This window comes from Lissotriton helveticus, chromosome 2_1, assembly GCF_964261635.1.
Source record: "Lissotriton helveticus chromosome 2_1, aLisHel1.1, whole genome shotgun sequence".
NCBI classification, from domain to species: domain Eukaryota; kingdom Metazoa; phylum Chordata; class Amphibia; order Caudata; family Salamandridae; genus Lissotriton; species Lissotriton helveticus.
This window is the reverse complement of record NC_136059.1, coordinates 632,625,131-632,646,110: the sequence shown is the minus strand read 5'-3', so window position 1 is coordinate 632,646,110 and position 20,980 is coordinate 632,625,131.

Genomic DNA, 20,980 nt, shown 5'->3' with positions numbered 1-20,980 from the left:
GATCTTGTTTTAATACTTTCCCATAGGGCACAACTTTAAACGCATCATCCTGCACTTCCAAGGTAAGAACATTTATCCTTTTTCACTCATGTATCCTACACATATCCTGTAGGCAAGTGAGCTTAAGATGCTAGTCACTTTTCAAAAATTCTTTTACTTTTTGTATAAACCTTCCCAGAGCACAAGCTATATTTAAATTCTTCATTTACAGTAAACGTTCTGCTTCCTGTGCCCTGTTTTTTTATACTATACTTGATAAAAATTGGATGTAAAATTTCCGTATATGTAAAACTATTTGGCACAAGAAAATGTGGACTATATCACATGAGGTTTCTTTGCCCCGAGACCTAAGTCCCCTCCTTTCATCCTCAATTTGTAGGGACAGGGGACTGATTTTAAGCCTCAACATTTTACAAGCTTTTATCAGAGTTTTTCTTACCTCTTTTGCCCATGTCAGATCGCTCCTCACTATCTCATTTCTGCACCACTGTGAGACTTTATGGTCCTCACCTATTCTCTGGTGCTGCCAGAATCGTAATAAAGCCGTGCAGACCATTATATTACAAGAGGTGTCACCTGTTTCTAGCCTCACCGCTTGCACCATTGAGGATTTGAGCAAAGATAATATGTTTTTAGGGACTTCCCCTCTTACTTGTCCCAACCAGTTTTCCCACTCAAGTATAGTAGTTCAGCTCCATATAGGAACTGTGGTGGAACCATTGCTATATATGCTTTTAACACTGGTCTGTCCGACTTTTCCCTGTATACTCCATTACATTTCTTTAAACCACCAACTGAAGCTGATGTCCTTACTTTTAACGCCTCAAGGTGGGTAGACCAGTTCATATTTTTTTCTGAAACCACATACTGAAGTACCTATATTCATCTACTATTTTCAGCTTTGTGGGAGCCAAATACCAACTGAACCTTATTCTCCTTCTTCCAAATCTCATGATCTTTGTTTTGTCCATGTTTACTAGTTTACTATGAGTTTTTTATGCCCACAGTATTTGTTAGAACTGTTCAACTTTCTTTGTAGACCAATATTTGTTTGGTCTATTATTACTAGGTCATCCTCATATAAAAGACAGCAAATATGTTTTCCATCTACCTTTGGGCTGGCCCCCTTTCTCTGCCTAAGACTGATGGTAGATCTGCAATGAATAGGGAAAATAATAGAGGGGCCAATACACACCCCTGTCTCAGCCCATTTCCAATCTGTATTTTCTGAGACAGGCTCCCCTCTGTATCTAAAATTACTTTTGCCCAGTTGGAAGTATGGAGTTCTTGTATCAGACTTAGTAAGTCTCTTGGGATGTCATACCCAATCAACGACTCCCACCTCTTCTCTCGGTCCACTAAATTAAATGCTGCGTGGAAGTCCATGAAACAGCAATACAGGCTTCCAGTCTGCTCAATGGACTTCCACGCAATGGACCAGAGCACAAAGCAGTGGTCGACTGTTGAATGTCCCTCCTTAAATCCCCCCTGCTCTTGGGGCACAATCTGGTTCACTTCTGCCCACTCCTTAAGCCTCTCCAAGAATCATTTGGCGAATACTTTTTTCCCTATATCTAAAATGTTGATTAATCTATAGTTTTTTGGGGCATTTTTGTCTCCTTTTTTATGGATGGGTCTTATTATTGCGCCTCCCCACATTTCTGGTATGATACCTGTATTTAGGATCCCCAGGAACATTTTTTAAAAGAAGTCTGCCCACCACTACGGCCTATTTTTTATGATGATTGCCTGGATGATTTCTGGGCCCGCTGCTCGGGTCAATGTTAGATTCGATATAATTTTTTTGATCTTGCTAGTGGTAAACTTCTCCTTAATTTCCTTTCTCACTCCTAGCCACACATTTAAGATTGATCCCTCATTTTCTTTCCGGTTACCATAAATTTACCCCAGGTAAGTAACCCAGTCATCTTCTGGTACCACACAGTTCAAGGAACCTAAAGATTTCTCTGAGCTTTCTTGGACCAATTTCCAAAAGCCTTCTAGATTCTATGGCCGTTAGCAATATAACCCAGCAGCTCTCTTTGAGGGATCTTTTTATAAATTCGCCTTTGTTTCTGGAGGCTGAGAAGCAGTTCTACATTGTACTTTACCCTGAGTTTTCTTTCTCGTTGTCTGATATTTGCTTTAGCTTTGCAACATTCTTCGTCGAACCATTTCCTCTCAGTTTTTTTGTAGTTGGTTTTTCCTCCCACACTCTGGTTTTCTAGATTTTATTTCAACCCTAATACGTTCCACCAGTTGCCCAATAGTATTTTTGAACCAGCCAATATCATAAGAATTCGGAACATTTTCAAACGAAAGTGTCTGCTGTAAGGCTATTAGCTTTCCTATAAAATCCTCATCTATCCGAGTTGTAAGCCATCTTTGGTAATCGACGTGGATGTGTAACACAGTGTCTCTTTGTTTTTTCTTTATGCCAAATACTTCAATCGTGAGGGGGTAATGATCACTTCCTTCCGCATTTCCACATCAAAGCGCTTAATTAGATCAAAGTTCCAGACATGCACAAACGCATAGTCTATTGGGCAAAGTTGCTGACCTGTCTTGTAGGTGCGCTTTGCTGGTCTATCCGTGTCCAATCTGCCGTTCACACAGACCAAACCCAGGGCGCAAAACATTTGACCTAGAGACACATCATGTACTAACATAACCCCCCATGGAAATAAGGCTTCCCTAATTTTATGTGAAATTAGCAATTCCTTACACCATTGATCAGTCCTACATGGGTTTAGCTTGTGGTTAAAATGACCAATACAAACATTACATCTTTTTGTTAATTATCAGATAGATTTAGCAAATCATCATTTAATTTTTCCATTTCAGCTTTATAACCGTTCTCTTTTCCCATCTGGATATATACATTTCCAATTTTTATGCCTTAAAATCAATGGTCTGGGTTCAATAACAGTACTCTACATCCTATTACCCATTTATATTTTACCTCTAACAGTACCACCTTCCTGGCAATCTTAGATGAGACCAGCGTCAGTTGCCTCCCTGAAGGTCTACCAAAACGATTCTTTTTTGCAACCTTCGTCTGATGGTCAAACCCCTCAATTACTAGGGTTTCATCGCACAGCCAGGTCTCCTGCAAACAAATAATCTCATTGCTGTTGATGATCTTTTTAAAGCTATCCTGATTCGCTATTCTATTATAACTATTTGAATTCCAGGATAGTATGGTTAGGCTGTGCGACAACCCGGGCTCCTTATCTATCTCACCTAGGCACCCGCCTCCCTCATATCCTGGGGACGCTGGTACTCTGAATCTGTTTCCTGCTAGGGATCCTTCATCATTTCTCTCACTTTCCCTACCTCTCACAGTGATTTCAAGATTATCCTTTTTTTCCCAGCAAGTATCGATCAATCTCACCTGCCTTCAACCCAGCCCTGGATGGTTCATTAGAAATGACATCTCATCCTTATTATCAACTTGTGATTCTATCCTTTGAACTAGTCTGATTCCTTCCTTTTAAAGCTCACGTCCACATTCTGTTTTCTCAGTTTGCTTTAAGGACACTTAGTGAGCCTTATTCCATGAAAAACTTGCCGGGGAGGATGCAGAGAACTATGCACACACCAACGCATGTGTCACGAATATGCAGGTTTTGGCTCTCATGATTTAAATGACAGCATAAAACCGTACAGATTAGTAATGTGAGACTGACTGATTCAGAACAACCATAACCTATACATATCTCCTACAATTAGAGGTGTCTTTTTGTATTCTCCCGATGAAGACTCCGTACATGTAGATGACCACATGTACAGAAATATGAGGGCAAATGGGAGAAGTGGGAAACCTGGAATATGAGAAGAGTGAAACCAAGACCATGGATATTGCTTAGTAATTTCTCCATTTAACCAACTCCCTACACTTTGATGTGAACTTTTAATTCTTGAGTACCTAACATATATGTTAACCAATGTTGCTAAAAACACACAGAAGGTAATGGGATGTTGCTTGCAATAAGTCTAACCACTGGTGATCGCTAGGGATAGCACTTCAACCCATCATTCTTTAGCTCACCATGCCACTTCAGTTTGGACTTCCTCATTGGAGCAGTCCAGCCTGAACTGCAAAGCCAGGCTCTGGCTGAACCAGAACACAACCAACCCAGGAATGTCATCAGCCAGGTACATGTTTTGGTTCCAGTGACACATTGAGCATGGGACCCATGTCCAGGGCAGGACTGGCCGTAGCGGGCACCAGGAGTTTTCCCAGTGGGGCACCGGGGGGAGCAGCTTTGGATCCTTAGGGGGGCACTTTTGTTACTGGGGCTGGTTTTGCAGCATATTGGCCCTATGTAACAAGAGCAGCTGCAGTGTTTTCCAAGCACCCCCTTTACGGCCGGTCTGATTTAATTGCTAGGACCAGTTTGTGTTCACAGTCTTACCCTGCCCACATCTGAGGATACCCATGCCACTTAGGGTGGGACATGAAACACACAAAAGGTGATGGGAGGCTGGGTGCAATAAGTCTAACCACTGGCAATCGCGCGGGTTGCACTCCAACCCATTGTTCTTTTACTCACCATGCAACCTCAGTTTGGACCCAGTAAATGCAAATCAGTCTTGACCCTGTTCCTCATGGAAACAGTACAGTGGGAGCTGCCAAGCCAGGCCCTCTGTGTGTATTTAAGAACTTTCTTTTAAGAAGGAGATTGGACTCAGAGATTCTGCTTTCCAGTGGATGATGAGTTTTTTATCTTCTCGCTCCCAGACCATCAATCTTGGCCCGTATAATTCGGCGTCTATGGAATTGACCTAAGGAGTACCTCAGGGCTCTTATCTGAGCTCCACGTTGTTTAACATCTATGTTGCTCCCTTGGCCAATCTTCTCAGGACCTGTGGGTTCATCCCCAGCTCTTACGCAGACGATACGCAGCTGCTATTTCCTTTTGATAAATTTACTCCATCTGTACTGTCGGCCTTCTCACATCAAACTGGATGAGAAGTAATTTCCTCCAATTTAATGTTGGGAAGACCGAGCTCTTGCTCTTTGGAGATGCCCCTCTATTGTTGACCCATGAATCGTGGACGGCGGACCTTGGCGATCCCTCTGCCCCCAAGTCCTTTGTCAAGAACCTAGGCGTTCGTTTGGATCAGGCTCTCACTTTGAAGGAGCACGCTGCTTAGTCAGCTGGCTCCTGTTTTCATATGTTGGGCCTACTACGCCGAGTATTCCCTTTGCTTCCTGACTCGCGGAAGACCCTGATGCAGGCACTCATACTAAGCCATCTAGACTACTGCAATGGCCTTTTGGTCTCTGCTAATGAGTCCTTGCTCTGCACATTGCAGGTGGTCCAGAACACTGCAGCACAATTGGTTCTTAATGCCCTACTCAGGACTGCCTCCCGCCATCTTCTCCATCAGCTTCATTGGCTCCCAATACATGAATGGGTTAAGTTTAAAATTTGCTGCATTATTCATAAAGCTATATTCAATCTCGGCCCGCCTATCTGTTTGGGAAATTCACACCATACCTGCCCTATAGGTCCCTTCGTTCTGGATCTAAATCTCTTCTTGTGGTCCCCGGAGTCAGGAAAGCCAGGCTGGGTGGGAAGGCTCGCTCCCACCTGGGCCCTCTTTATTGGAAATAGCTCCCCATGCTTCTGCGTCAATGCCCCGAGCATCTAAAATTCAGGAAGTATCTTAAGACTATACTTTTCTGCTTCTGATCATGTTCTAGCAGCTCAAGCTGCTCAAGTTGCCTGCCCGAAGTGCAGACATGCCCCTACGGGGGTTGATTCAGGTGATATATAAATAAACAAATAAATAAATAAATAAGCAAGCACTGAATTGGACAGCTATTTATTGTGCTAGTCAGTGATTGCTGAGTTCTGAGCACCCTAACACAACTTCCATAATTACCCTGTGGCTACCCACCATCGTTACCACTGAGAGTCGAATGCTGAAATGGTTGTACTTTCCCAATTTTCAAAGCTGGTAGGACGAGGCATGGGAAATCAGGGGCAAATGATCCCAGCACCCAAGTCGGAGGCCCCTGCTTGGGCCTTGACCCACAGAACTGGGTCTGTCAATTTGGAGTTTACAATGGCAACAAAGGCTACAATGTGTTTTATGTGCTGAGGAAGATCAATGCCTCTATTCAGAGGTGATGGGAAAAGCCGATTTCTTTCCCCTGAACACTTACCACATAGTCTTAAAACACTATTGTTTAACTTTTTTTTATATTCGCTGATGACAATAAAAGTGTGATTGACTCTTTTATAAAGGTGGTCTAACACAACACTTATTCTCCAGAATCTTTTTAAGAGCAATATTCTGCCTAAACTTTAATTGTGCCCTTCGCATATATATTTAGTATAGTAAGTTGCATCAAAGTTGCGTTTCTGTGAAACAATTGATATATTTTTAATAATTCAGTTCTTAGCCTTTTGTTACTGATAGCTAAAATATTCTCGTTCAAATCAGTAAACCACGCAGCCTGTTGATAACGTAGTCATGCAAAAGAAACTAATTTATTTTCACAAGGAATATTAAAAGGTTTCCGCACAGAAAAGCAATTAACTGCTATCTCTGTTTTCACGATAACCATAAAAGCATTAGGTTTTGTGAAATATGCAACTGAATATTAAATATTTAGATAAAATGATTCATGTTCTTCATCTGTCTACAGCCCTATCTGAGTATTCAAAAAGTCATCGTAGAAGATGTGTTGCAAGATTAACAAAAGAAAACATTTCGAGTCCAAAAAAGAGTATTCCACAGCTGATCGAGCAACCAGCACCTCTATATTTCAATGTCCCTCAGAGTGTTCAATTTTTCTGTGCTGACAACCTCCAGGACCCGCTGTGGTTTGGTCCCACTGGAAAACCAGATGAAGACTTTGAGAAGAGAATAGAGGCAGCACCAGATGTGAAGTAAGACAGAGCCACGTTGTATCAAAAAATTGTGTTTTTCTTTATTTTTTCATTCTTAAGACAGCCAACGCGTTTCGCTCCCCAACCTTGGGAGCTTCGTCAGGGCTGAAAACAACATAGAAATGATACACCAATATTAATAACACATACTAACATTTAAAAATTACAACAACAAGACAGACAATATTAAAAAGCACCCTAAGTAAGGCTACTAGGAGAGGAGATGGCAGCACCTGAAAGAACCATAGTGTCAAACCCATATATTAAGGGGCATATTTCTTTAAATCTGAAGATGCATTAACAGAAATACAAAAAACAATAAAACTACAAGAAAGAGGCATAGATACATATTGCAAAATGCAACCAAATGCTCAGTGTTTGTGCTAAGAATTGGAAAAGGGGGGGGGGAGCCAGGGAGATATATAAGGTGATATTCAAGTAAGGAAAAAAGGTAAATAAACTTGTACAGAATAGTTATACCATGTGATGGATGTAGACATGCACCCACTCTCAAGTGAATTCGCCCAAAGATTGAAAGTATACATAGTGCCATTCTCACCAAAGATCTGAATTAGTCCTGATACGGCGCAATATTATGGGCACGAAGACTGGTCAAATCCAGCAGCAAGAAGTTCTAAAAAAAGGGAGGACACGGATTGATAAGATGACTATGTTTGAGATCAAAGCCTAACAGGTATACTGAAGTGACCAGACTCCTTACCCAGTATCAAGGTTCCCGTATCAGAACAAAAGATGAAAACAGCGTCACGGGCTTTAAGGTAAATCTCATCAAGAATCAAGAAGGTAATGTTTTGTAAAGTCTCTGGAGAAAAAATGACATTCAAGATGTTGACAAAGGAATCCTAACCTATTAACTCTCATCCAAAGACACAGTATACTACAGTGTCACAATCTCTTACCCAGTTTCAAATTAATGTACCAGGACAAAGATGAAAATATGCATCTCGGGCTTTAAAATGTGTCACACTGGTAACCAGGGCCGTAATTTCAATAATATCTAAAAGAAGGAGGGATTGGTATTAACAAGTGGGGGAATGGCTTCCGGTTAATAACAGACATTTAATATAACAAGGGTGTAAAAAAAGACTTACTATAGTTTTGGTGAAGAGCGTATGCGCAAACCTTGATAAGCTGCTAACATAAAAGCTGAAAATGTAAAATAAGCACTCTGTAAACAGTCATATAAGTCTTGCTGCAATACGATGCAGTCCCTATCAAATCAGGCATATAAATTAAAACAAAATTTATAAAGAATGTATATATACATGATTGTCTTTAAAGGCTTAAGTAAACCGAACAATATTAGTCCTTAGAAATCCAACAATACATTAAATAAATAGCTCCCGTCCAGGCATATTGCCAAGTTGAAAAATCGGCCAATATTTCATGCCTATATATGCCAAGTTGTCTCCGTATTCCCCCAGAGCCATACATAAAATAAACACGGGTCTAAATGGCAAAAAACAGGCATATTCTCATTTATCACGTAAAGACTGAAGTGTCATTTTAGAAGAAATAAACGTTCTCAGTATTGCGCTTGCACTTTTACAGAAAGCCCGCGCAAAGGGAATACATAATACGAAGGAGAAATGTTAAACCCACAGACACATCGAGCAGAACCGAGTGTTCTGAAAGTGGTTAGAAATCAGGCACAAAACAAGCCCGCCACCCACAACAACAGAGATAGGAAACCACTCGGCCAGTACCGAACGATCAACAGACCATGCATGAAAGCCGGGCACAATTCGAACCCGCCACCCATAACGTCCGCGAGATGCAGGCTTACCTCCAAGCTCCGTAGTACAACAGCAACCCGTGGCCGATTCAGTAGAACGGGTTTGGCATAGTCGGGTGTGTTTTTAAAAGCCCCGCACACCAGTCACGTGGTACCTAATTGTAATCACGTGAATGCTTATTAAATAAAAAGCGACGACCTACGCGACTTAAACCTAGGTGGAAAGCCTGGAATAACACGTCCCCTAAGGGCGGCCATGATGTAAGGTCCAAAGTTTTTAAATATACAATAGCGTGAGAGAGGATTCAAATTTACTGCCATTCATAATATGTCCCAAAATACGAAAAAGATTCACCAAATAATAAAGAAATATTACAAACGGTGCTCCCTAAGTAGAAAGCAAAAAAATTAACTAATTAAAATGACGGCGAAATTAGCCGAAAATAAACAAAAATATACTACCAATGAAAAAGAATATAAATAAAAAGACTTCAACCTGTTGCAGAAAGAGAACGAGGTTTGCAAGCAGCTACAAAAACCTAAACTAATAGAAAGAATATATATAAATGAAAGGAAGAGGAACGAAATTGCAGATTGAACTGCGGCCATGTTGGTACAGTCAAAAGTCAAAGAGATTGTGAAGACAGGTAATAAATTCATACAAACTGAGACCACCACCCAAAAGGGAAACTTAATCACAAACACATGGTTCACTTATGAACAAAAAACGGGGAACAATAGTGTTAAACTGGTTGACCAATCATCAAAAATGCCTCGTAAGTGAGTTGACAGGAAATATACCATAAACGTAATGTCAACAATGACCACAAATACATGTTGTTTAACAACAAAAAGCACTACTGAATGGATTAGAGGACAAACACTAGAATACAGGTATCACATTTGTATCCAAATCAATAGTACAGAGTTTAAGAATTAGCATTCATAAGGGCACTGAGACTGCGGTGTATCACTGGAGGGGTTGCCAAATGAAGCATCATAGGAAATGATGCATTTCATTATCGCTGTTATGTCCCTGATTAATCGCCCGAAGGCGACATATCCATTTGGCTTCCTCTCTCCTTAGGGTAAGCTCCCTATTGCCACCTCTTTTGTTTGGCGGGATATGTTGAATCGCATGGAACCAAAAGGTGTTATCATTAGCATGTTCCAAATTGTAATGTTCCATTATCGGATGCCTAGTGTCCCTATTGATGATTGCTCTGCGATGCTCTTGAATTCTTAGTTTTAGTGGTCTTATACTACTGCCTACATATATGCAACCGCAGGGACATCCCAGGACATAGACTGTGTAGGGGGTGTTGCAGTTGCAAAAGTGGGTGATTTTAAATTGGCGATCATTGTTATATGAAAAAGTGGAAATCTTGTTTCTACCCATCTCACAGACATTGCAGGTTCCACATATAAAGAAACCTGTAGGCTTGGGAGCTAACCAATTTTTGGTATTGGGTGGGGTAGTTACATAACTCGGGCATAGTTCCTTACGGAGTGAAATACCTCTCCTGTAGCTGATCAGAGGCTTTTCGCCCACATGTTTTTTCAAGCCTTCAATTTCAGTGAGCAAGTGCCAATTCCTCCTAAAAATATTGAAGATTTTGTCACTGTGAGATGTGTACTGTGTGGCGAATCTCACTCTGTTGGTTCCCCTATCAAGTTTAGCTCTTTCATTTTTACTGGTTAAGGTAGTCTCTCTATCCACAGTCTCAATTCTACATACTGCTCTATCCAAATTTCGTTGATCATAACCTCGTTTTAAGAATCTCTGTTTGGTCATATTGACATTGTCCTTAAATGTATCTTCCTCACTACACGTTCTACGAACTCTGACAAGTTCGCCGAACGGGATGTTTTTAATTACCGAACTGGCATGAGCACTGGAAGCGTGTAGTACCGAATTACAAGAAGTTTCCTTCCGGTATAGTTTACTTTGGACCCGACCGTTCTGTACATAGAAGGTGATGTCCAGAAAGTTAATACTGCTTCTATTGTGTGACATGGTGAACCTCACATTGTACGGATTGTCATTTAGGTATGCAAGATAGCTGTTAATTTCCTCATTGGTCCCAGACCACAAACATATCACATCATCGATGTACCTCCCCCAGAACACGATGTGATTAGTCCAGGGAGAGGCACATCTGGCCCAGGCATGCTGAAGTAAACCACGCAGCCTGTTGATAACGTAGTCATGCAAAAGAAACTAATTTATTTTCACAAGGAATATTAAAAGGTTTCCGCACAGAAAAGCAATTAACTGCTATCTCTGTTTTCACGATAACCATAAAAGCATTAGGTTTTGTGAAATATGCAACTGAATATTAAATATTTAGATAAAATGATTCATGTTCTTCATCTGTCTACAGCCCTATCTGAGTATTCAAAAAGTCATCGTAGAAGATGTGTTGCAAGATTAACAAAAGAAAACATTTCCCCAGGCTAGGATGGACAAAGTTTTGAAAACGGCTTCTATTTTCAGAGTACTATTTACTTTTAGAAAATCAAGGCTCTGAGGGGCAGATTTTACAAGCCCCTTGTGCCACTTTTGTAAGTCACTTTTCCCATGATAAAAGTGACGCAAAAGTGGCACAAGAGGCTGGTAAATAACCCCCCGAGAATATTTAGAAAGAGCGCAAACTGCAATATAGTACATCACACAAAGATGCATGTGCTCTGCTTAAAGTAAAAATGTACCCAATATATTATGTGCCCTAGGTTATAACTCCATTCAACACCATAATCTTTATTCTTTTCAGTAAAAACAAGAATACAAATTACACAAAAAAAACTGTTAAAAGTAGATGAGAAGAAGAGGAGAAAATAGAGTAGGATGTCAGTTTTCTCTAGAAATAGTACTCTGGAAATTAGCATTGGACATGGCACTGATGGCAATTAATGTACTCCAACTGGCCTGCACGGGAGCACAAAATTATTTTTTTCAAGGAGGACCTAACATTCCAGGCTGGCTTGTGACAACTGAAAAGTCGTGTTGTAGGTAGCTAACTCTGCATATGATATTACCACCAGTTGGTAACACTGTGCACATAGTCCAGCGGTTCCCCAAAACTCATTGCAAAGCCCAAAGTGCAGTGGTAGTGTGGGCAAGCAGACTTAGGCCTAACACAGAAGAGTGTAAAACATTTATTGCACACACAGAATCAATAATGGACACATGACTGAAGAAGGAGATCCAGACCAATTTCATAAAATTATACTTTGTATTTTTATGTTTACGATCAAGACTGCATAATAAGATAAGTATATTTCAAATCAAGCTACTTTTCACGTTCAAAAATAGACAGTGCAATATTCAAATAGTGCAAGATCCATGAGGAGGGAATCAAGTGAAGGGTATATCAAGCAAGTATATAACTTACAGTTCCAGTCCTTGGGTGGTCAGACGCACATGAAGTGCAGGGTCAGTCGTGGGGGACCAGGGCACCCATATAGTGCAGATTTTGGTACCTTTCGCAGAGGCAGTGTTCTTCACTCTCGTGGTTGGCTGCGGCAAGGAGCGGGATAGGTTTCAGCAGGCGGCCAGCACAGTTACCGTTGCGGTCGCTGTCGGTCAATGGCTGTAGTTCGGATGGGGGTCTGCCATCGATGTATCATCTTGGAGAGATCGCTGTCAGGTTGGCGGTGTAGGAGGCGACCGGCAGGGCCACTAGCTAGAGGGAAAAGGCTTTTGGGCCCAGATCTGTGGGCTACTCAGTTCGGGGTCTAGAGAGTATTCCTCAAGGTGGTGCAGGTCGTCCAGTTGCAGGGCATTCTGTGGGTAGGAGAGAGTCACGACACAAGTGCCGGTCCCCTACCACTGCGGTCTTTGGGAAAACTTTGATCACAGTGAGGCGCGTCAACACCAGTGTCGGTCCATGTTTGACTTGGCATCTTTTGCGTGGTTTCCCCTGAATTTTGGTCTCTATCTCCTGTATTTTTGCTGCTGTGCTAAATTTAGTTTTTGCTGGCTTAGATACTTTGGGCACTTTGTTACTGCTGATCAGGGTCAAATTGCAAGTGTTCCCTATGTAAATTGTTATTATGATTGGTTCTCCCTGATTGGCATATTTGATTTAATGGTCAGTCCCTAGTAAAGTGCACTGAGTGTGCCGGGCTGGGAAATCAAATACTACTAGTGGGCCTGCAGCACTCATTGTGCCACCCACATGAGTAGTCCTGAAATGGTAACTCAGGCCTGCCACTGCAGTGTTTGTGCGCAGTTGTTTATTGCCATGTTGACTTGGCAAGTGCTTCCACTTGCCAGGCCCTAACCTTCCCTTTTCTCACTTGTCAGTTACCCCTAAGGTAGGCCCAAGGTACCCCTGTGGGCAGGGTGCAGTGTAGGTGAAACGTAGGTTATGCCCTGATAATATCTTATAAACATAACAGCCCCTGGGAACAAAGTAGGAAAATAAAGTTTAGCTTGCCTGAGCTCAGAATGTTAAAATGCATCTTTTCGTGAGGGTGATTTTTACATTCTGTGTTTCAAAACAACAATTTTAGGAAGTAGATGTGTAAGGCCTGGCACCATTGGTGTGGGTCTCCCTTCCATTTTTTGCTGTTGCCTCATGTGTTTTGCTGGTGTTAGATGCTTTGGGCACTGTGCCACTGCTGTCTGGTGCCACAGTGCGAGTGCTCCCTACTGCAAATTGATGTATTGATTAGTGGTTCCATGATTGGATGTTTGTTTTGCTTGTCAGACTCTAGTACAGTGCACGGAGTGTGCCAAGGGCGTGTAAATCCAAATGCTGCTAGTGGGCTTGCAGCACTGGTTGTGCCACCCACAGAAGCGGCCTTGTAAAACATGTCTAAGGTCTGCCATTGCAGAGCCTGCGTGCAGTCTGGTACTGTCATGCTGTCATGCTGACTGGGCAAGTGCACCCACTTGCCAGTCCCTAAGCCCAAGGGCAGGGTGCATTGTAAGTTAAAGGTAGGACAAGCGCTGATGTGTGTGACATGTCCTATTAGTGAATTACAGCCATTTTCGTTTTTCACTATTGCAAGGCTACCTGTTCTCCATAGGCCAGAATGGGCTACTAGTTTATTACATGTTAATAATCCTAGCAGACTCAGAGAATGTGGTGGAAATTAGAGTGTAATATACATCTTTTAGGGAAGTTTATTTTAATATTCTGTGTTTGCAAATACCACTTGAAGAAAGTAGGTATTTGATTGCTTACCTATTTAAGCATGCCTCTGCGAGGTTGTGTATTCCTTTGTCTGCGTTTGACAGGGCTGGGGGATTCCAAGAGACAGGCAGGGGCAGCTCAGTGGTGAATAGGGAGATCTGCATCTGGATGAGAGGGAGGAATTGCACCTGGGACCTGAATAGGGCTGGGCCTTCCCTCTACAATGCCGGCTCTACCCCCTGTGGTGCGTATGATGTCTCTGCCCTGCACACTGAAAGAAGAGAAGGAAGACCGTCAACAAAGCGCTCCAGCCCTGCACTGTGAAAGGAAAGAAGAAGTCTGGTAAACAGAGTGCTTCAGAACTGGTTTTGATTGGGCACAGGCCCCTCTCCCCTCAGAGAACAAAGGATTTTGGGGCATAAGTATTGGGACCCTGGTCCCATGAAATTAGATCACTTCTGGACTTACAAGATAAAACCTCTGCTGAGGAGAAGGAACCTGAAGAAACTGAGGAGAGACTATTCCCAAGCTGAAGTACTGCTTGGGGGATTGGCCTGCAGTGGTTGCCTGACTGCCAAAGAGAGGAGAAAGAAATTTGTGGACTTTACTTTCAACGTGTGCAAAAGATCTCCAAGGGGTTGGAAGAGAGCTTGCCCCCTGACCGAAGTCCCAGGATCAGTGGACTTCACCAACCTTTGTGAATTGCTGCTGGAAACCCTGTTTCAGTGGCTACAGAGGCAGGGAGCTGTGACCGAATCTCACGACGGGCCCGGTGTCCTGTATGTACCGCATCAAGCAACGTCTGCCTCAAACAACGCAAGCTCTGAGCTCACCAACTCCGTCCTGGCGGCGTCACCAAGCCGTAGCCAGCACAGCGACTAGTGGACACCGCGACGTGCAACACCTCGCTACACCGACTCGTGCTTGTCTGACCGAAGCGGTCCCTGCTACTGACTCCGAGTCCTGTGACTGCACCGGAGTTCGGCATGCCTCCACCTTCGTGACGCACCTCCCGACTCACACCGCTGTCTGGACTGATCGATGCCAGCTCCCGAACTCCGGCTCTGTCGCCACACCGCAAGCTGCAAGCATCGCAACGAAGCACCGTCTCGTACTGTAACGCAAGCCTTGGATCCAACGACTCTTCCAATGGGCCGCTGCCTGCACCGCATCGAGGGGCAACACATTCTACAATGCTTCCTTTCTGCACCGCGACGAACACCGGAACCGGCTTGCACATCTGTGGTGGCCACCTCAAGTAAAAGGTACTGTGACTGAGTCTGTCGACATTTGAGTGGGCCCGTACCGACGCGGTCCGCTGGATTGGTTAGACTCTGTGTTATTTTCAACAACGCTGTAGTCCGTCCGGGCTACCGACTCACACAGAACCTTGATCTAAGCCTTTTTACAAGAGCTCTTGAAATCTAGTAGTACTGTGGATTCTTTTTGTCCTTTATTGGCCTTCTGGTAACTCTATATAAAATATACCTATTTTTGATATAAAACCTTGTGTGTTGTCCATTTGTAGTGTTGTCACTGGGTTTCTGTATGTGGTCACAAATGCTTAACACACAACGCCTCTGAAATAAAGCCTTGCTGCTCGTGCCAAGCTACCAAGGGGGTGAGCAGGGGTTATTTTAGGAGTGTAATCCCCCTTACTCTGACTAGAGGAGAGGGTCCCTATTTGTTAAAATAACTACCTGTGCCAACTTGAGACCCTCAATTCTAACATTGGTAGTCAGCGGAAGGTATTCAGAATTTGCATTTGTGACTCATGTACAGTGATTGGTGAACTCTACTTAGTTAGTGTAGACCATAACGCAGCCACGTACTTCTGATACTTGTTTTTGCCAGAGATCTCCATTTAAAAAAAAAATTATGCCTGATTCAGTCATCGTGGAGGAAACCACCTCCGTTGCATCTGTTGACTGTGATGAGGAGGAAGAGAAAACAGAAAGCTACACGAACAAGCAGCTCAGGAGCTTCCGCAAAAAGTTAAAAATTCCCCTGACCGGAATCACCAGGATGGAGCAGTACCACAAGGCGCTGAGGGCATGGATGGCGGCAAGGAATGCCCCTGGAGATTTAGTGGATTATGAGGATGCAGAGCAGCAGCTTAGTGGGCCACTGTGTCCTGAGAAGAGGGGTGCACCTTCCCCAGTGGGTAGCAGTGTTTCTGCCCGAGGTCTGTCCCCAGAAGAGTTGGCAGACAGGAAATAAAACAGGATGCATGAAATGGAGATGGCCAAGCTCAAATTAAATGGGCAACTGGAGCTAGAAAGCAAGAAAATGGCTCTAGAGGTGGAGCTAGAAAGCAAGAAGAGGGCTCTAGAGGAAAAGAGATTACAGTTGTAGCATGATAAAGTTTTGAGGGAGTTGGATCTGAAAGCCAGGAGCCTACTCCCTCTGGAGGCAGCACACCATCAGCACCTGGGGAAGGTAGAGTATACATCCCCAAAGATGTGGTAAAGGAGTTTTTTTGTAAATGATGATATTGGACAGTGGTTCACAGCCTATGAGGTAGCCATGTCTTCCCACCGGGTCCCTGAGAGAGATTGGGGAGCGGAGTTGTGGGGAAGGTTCCTTAGTGCGGGGCGGGGCACACTTTTAGACTTGCCTTCTGAAGTCCATAATTCCTATAGCCACGTGAATGAGGCACTCATGACTAGGTATGATTTGACCCCTGAACTCTATAGGCAGAGGTTCAGGAAGTGCAAGGAGATAGAAAATAGTACCTGGGTAGAGTATGTCACCTTTTTTTGCAGAGCCTTGGATGGTTGGGTAAAGGGCAGCAAAGTTAATGGTTTTCAAGGTCTCTTAGATTTGAATGCATGGGAGCACTTGTCTGATAATTGTTTTCCAGAGCTGCGCCAGCACCTGATTAATAGCAAGCTGACTAACCCTAGGAAGCTTGCTGAGGAGGCGGCCTGCTGGGTCAGTACCAGGGTCCACAAGGGTCACGTGGGAGACTCAGCCAAAGGTGGGAAGGGTCCCCAGCAGAAGAGTGGGGGGAAAGGGGTAAACAGAGGGAGTTCCGCAGAGGGCCCCAAAGTAATTCCCAAGGGAACCAAGGGAAAGGTTCCCAGCCTCCCCCTGAGAGAAAGCCAGTGGTCCCGACAGGTAATCCTTTTCCACAGGGACCCCTGGAATGTTACAAATGTGGGGACCTGGGTCATAAGGCGAATGATACCAGGTGCCGTCTGTTTGGTAAACCAGCACCCACTGGTGCTCTGCCCCGGCAGATGGCTAGTGTAGCGTTTGGGGAGCAGGTGGAAGTCCAAGGTGGTTGGGGTCCCGCAGAAATGTCCCTTGTCTCTTTCGGAGTCTTTGAGGTAGTCCCAGAGTACCAACTGCCCAAGAACACTAAGAAATATGGGCAGTGGGTGACCATCAATGGCCAAAAGGTAAAGGCTCTTAAAGACACAGGAGTCAGTATGACAGCTGTCAGGTGTCCCCTGGTGTCTCAAGAGCAGGTTGTCCACCATGCATTCTGCTGAGTTGGTAATGCCGACAACACAGAGAGTCATTGTCCAATTGCTTAGTTTCCCTTTGAGTGGGGGGGGTCTCTGGTACTCTTCAGGTAGCTGTGAGGCCCGCCATGCCTGGTGACTGTTTGTTGGGGAATGATTTGGAGAGCTCACCTTGGGGAAAGGTGGAGAAAATGACTCATCTGCGGATTGTGGGTCTACCCAACTGGGTGTGCGTGGCCACCCAGTCCATGGCAGCCAGTAGAAGTGTTGAAGAGGTCCTGGAGCCTGAAGGAGAGGCCCAGGAACCGGCCTTAGAGAGAAGGCACAGGGGGCACGGGCAGCCTGCCCCCGAAGTTCCTACGGCCCAGGAGGAGGCAGACCTCGAGGGGGATGCCCTGGAGCCTACCGGGGAACAGATCGCCGAACTGGGGGACCTGCCTCAGCTGACCCATTGGCAGCAAGAAGGAGGCCCCTCCAGGGAAGAATTCTGCAGGGAGCAGAGAGAATGCCCTTCTCTTGAGGGCTTGCGGCAGCAGGCTGCAAGCCAGGCAGCAGGTGATCGGTCTGGGTCTCATTGAATCTACTGGGAGAATGGTCTCCTGTATAGTGAGCCTAAGGTTGCTGAGCCTGGGTCAGCCCATGTGCTGGTGGTACCCCAGAGCTTCAGAGCCTTCCTACTGGGGCTGGCTAATGATGTGCCATTGGCAGGACATTTGGGTCCGGACAAGACCTTTGAGAGGCTTGTCACCCACTTTCATTGGCCCCGAATGCACAGTTCAGACACTCATTGCAGGACATGTCAGACTTGCCAGGCAAGTGGAAAGAGTGGGAGGAAGCAGACAGCTCCTCTCCAGCCATTCCCTGTGGTCAGTACCCCCTCTGAGCAGGTGGGGATTGACATTGTGGGGCCACTGGACCCCAAGACAGCCATGGGCAAGAGGTTCATTCTGGTCTTGGTGGACCATGCCACCCGGTACCCGGAAGCCATACCTCTGAGGACAGTGACGGCCCCCGTGGTGGGACGAGCACTGATGGGAATTTTCTCATGAGTAGGATTCCCTCGAGAGGTTGTGTCTGACTGGGGCACCAACTTCATTTCCAAGTATATGAAGTCCCTGTGGCAGGAGTGTGGGGTAACTTACAAGTTCACCACTCCTTACCACCCCCATGGAAATGGGTTGGTTGGAAGGTTCAACCAAACCCTGAAGGGCATGATTATGGGTCTTGAGGAACCCATGAGGCAAAAGTGGGACGTCCTCTTACCATGCATGTTGTTTGCATACCGGGAGTTGCTACAGAAATCTCAAGGGTTCAGTCCCTTTGAGCTTCTCTATGGGCACCCGGTCAGAGGACCTCTGAGTCTGGTCAAGGAAGGCTGGGAGCAATCTCCCAGTAAACCTCCCAAGGATGTATATAACTACATGCTGGCCTTCAGGAATCAGATTAGGCGTTTCAGGCAACTCGCCGAGGCGAATCTGGAAGCCAGCCAGGAGGAGATGAAGCGGTGGTACGACCAGAATGCCACTCTGGTCGAGCTTCAACCTGGTCAGAAAGTGTGGGTCATGGCCCCAGTGGAGCCCTGTGCACTCCAAGATAAGTGGACCAGACTATTTGAGGTTGTGGAACGCAAGAGTCCAGTTACCTACTTGGTGGACTTGAGGTCTCCCAGGAACCCCTTGAGGGTCCTGCATGTTAACCGCCTTTAGCCCCACTTAGAGAGGTCTGAAGTGGGCATGCTCTTGGCGACAGATGCTGGAATGGAAGAGGAGACTGAGCCTCTTCCTGACCTCCTGGTGGCCACAGAGCAAGATGGGTCAGTGGATGGTGTTAACCTCCCTTCCACCCTGACCCCTGAGCAACAGAATGAATGCCGCCAGTTGCTGGGACATTGTTCTTATCTGTTCTCCCTGGTTCCTAGTATCACAGATTGGTGCGTCGATGATGTGGATTCAGGAGACACCTTACCTGTGAAGCACACGTCTTACAGGGTAACTGACAGGGTAAGGGCTTGTATCAAAGATGAGGTCTCGAAGATGCTTGCACTAGGGGTGATTGAGTCCTCCAGCAGTCCTTGGGCCAGCCTTGGTCCCAAAGGCTGCGGCGCCGGGTGCCACACCCAAACTCCGGTTCTGTGTGGACTGCACAAAGACCGACGCACACCCCATCCCCAGAGCTGATGAGCTCATTGATCGGTTAGGGGCTGCACGGTACCTCAGGACGTTTGACTTGACGTCTGGGTACTGGCAGATTGCCTTGACTGATGGGGCAAAGGAGAGGTCAGCATTCTACACACCAGATGGGCATTTAGAGTTCCATGTTAGGCCCTTTGGGATGAAGAATGCCTCTGCCACCTTTCAGAGGTTAGTCAACCAGGTGTTGGTTGGACTGAATGAGCTCAGTGCTGCCTACCTGGATGACATCGCAGTGTTCAGTGTCACTTGGGAGGAACATCTGCTCCACCTCTGGGAAGTGTTGTTGGCACTGCGGAAGGTAGGTCTCACGATCAAGGCGAGTAAGTGCCAGAACGGGAGCAGCCAGGTGGCGCCCCTACAACCCAAGATTGAAACCATCCTGGCTTGGGAACCCCTCAAAACCCAGACAGAGGTGAGGGCATTTCTAGGACACACAGGGTACCACAGGAGGTTTGTCAAGGGGTATGGCAACATTGTTGCACCCTTGACAGAGCTGACTTCCAGGAAGCAGCCCAAGAAAGTGATTTGGACTGACACCTGAAGAAAGCTTTTGAGGCCCTAAAAGCTGCAATGTGCACAGTGCCCGTGCTCCTGGCACCCAACTTCTCCAAAGAGTTCATCGTTCAACAGACGCTTCAGAGATTGGTGTGGGTGCTGTTTTGTCACAGATGAATGAAGAGGGCCTAGATCAACCTGTAGCCTTCATTAGTAGGAGGTTACTTCCACAGGAACAGAGGTGGAGTGCTATTGAGCATGAGGCATTTGCTGTCGTCTGGGAACTGAAGAAGCTGAGACCATACCTGTTTGGGACTCACTTCCAGGTTCAGACAGACCACAGGCCCCTCAGATGGTTGATGCAGATGAGGGGTGAGAATCCAAAGCTGTTGAGGTGGTCCATTTCCCTACAGGGTATGGACTTTACTGTGGAACACCGCCCTGGTACAGAACACGCCAACGCTGATGGTCTGTCTAGATTTTTCCGCCTTAGTGATGAGAACTCCCAGGCGGTAGGGTAGTTCTCCCCACATTTCAACTGGAGGGGATACGTGTTAGACCTGGCACCATTGGTGTGGGTCTTCCTTCCATTTTTTGCTGCTGCCTCATGTGTTTTGCTGGTGTTAGATGCTTTGGGCACTGCGCCCCTGCTGTCCAGTGCCACAGTGCCAGTGCTCCCTACTGTAAATTGATGTATTGATTAGTGGTTCCATGATTGGATGTTTGGTTTACTTGTCAGACCCTAGTACGGTGCACTGAGTGTGCCCAGTGTTTTAATCTGACAGCTATTAGAATGAGCATTAGCAGAAGACATCTTAGTTCTGGCCGTTATCTTGACATTCAGCAGACTCCATTTTGTGTTCATGGCAGACATTTTGTTTGCTACATGCTGCCTCGTGCCGACCATGTGCTTTGTCCTATCTTCCTGTTCATGGTGCTTGAATCTGCCCAGCAACAAGCTATATTTAGCATCCCCCACTTTGCCGCTGTCCGTTAGGGTTTACATCTGTTAGTG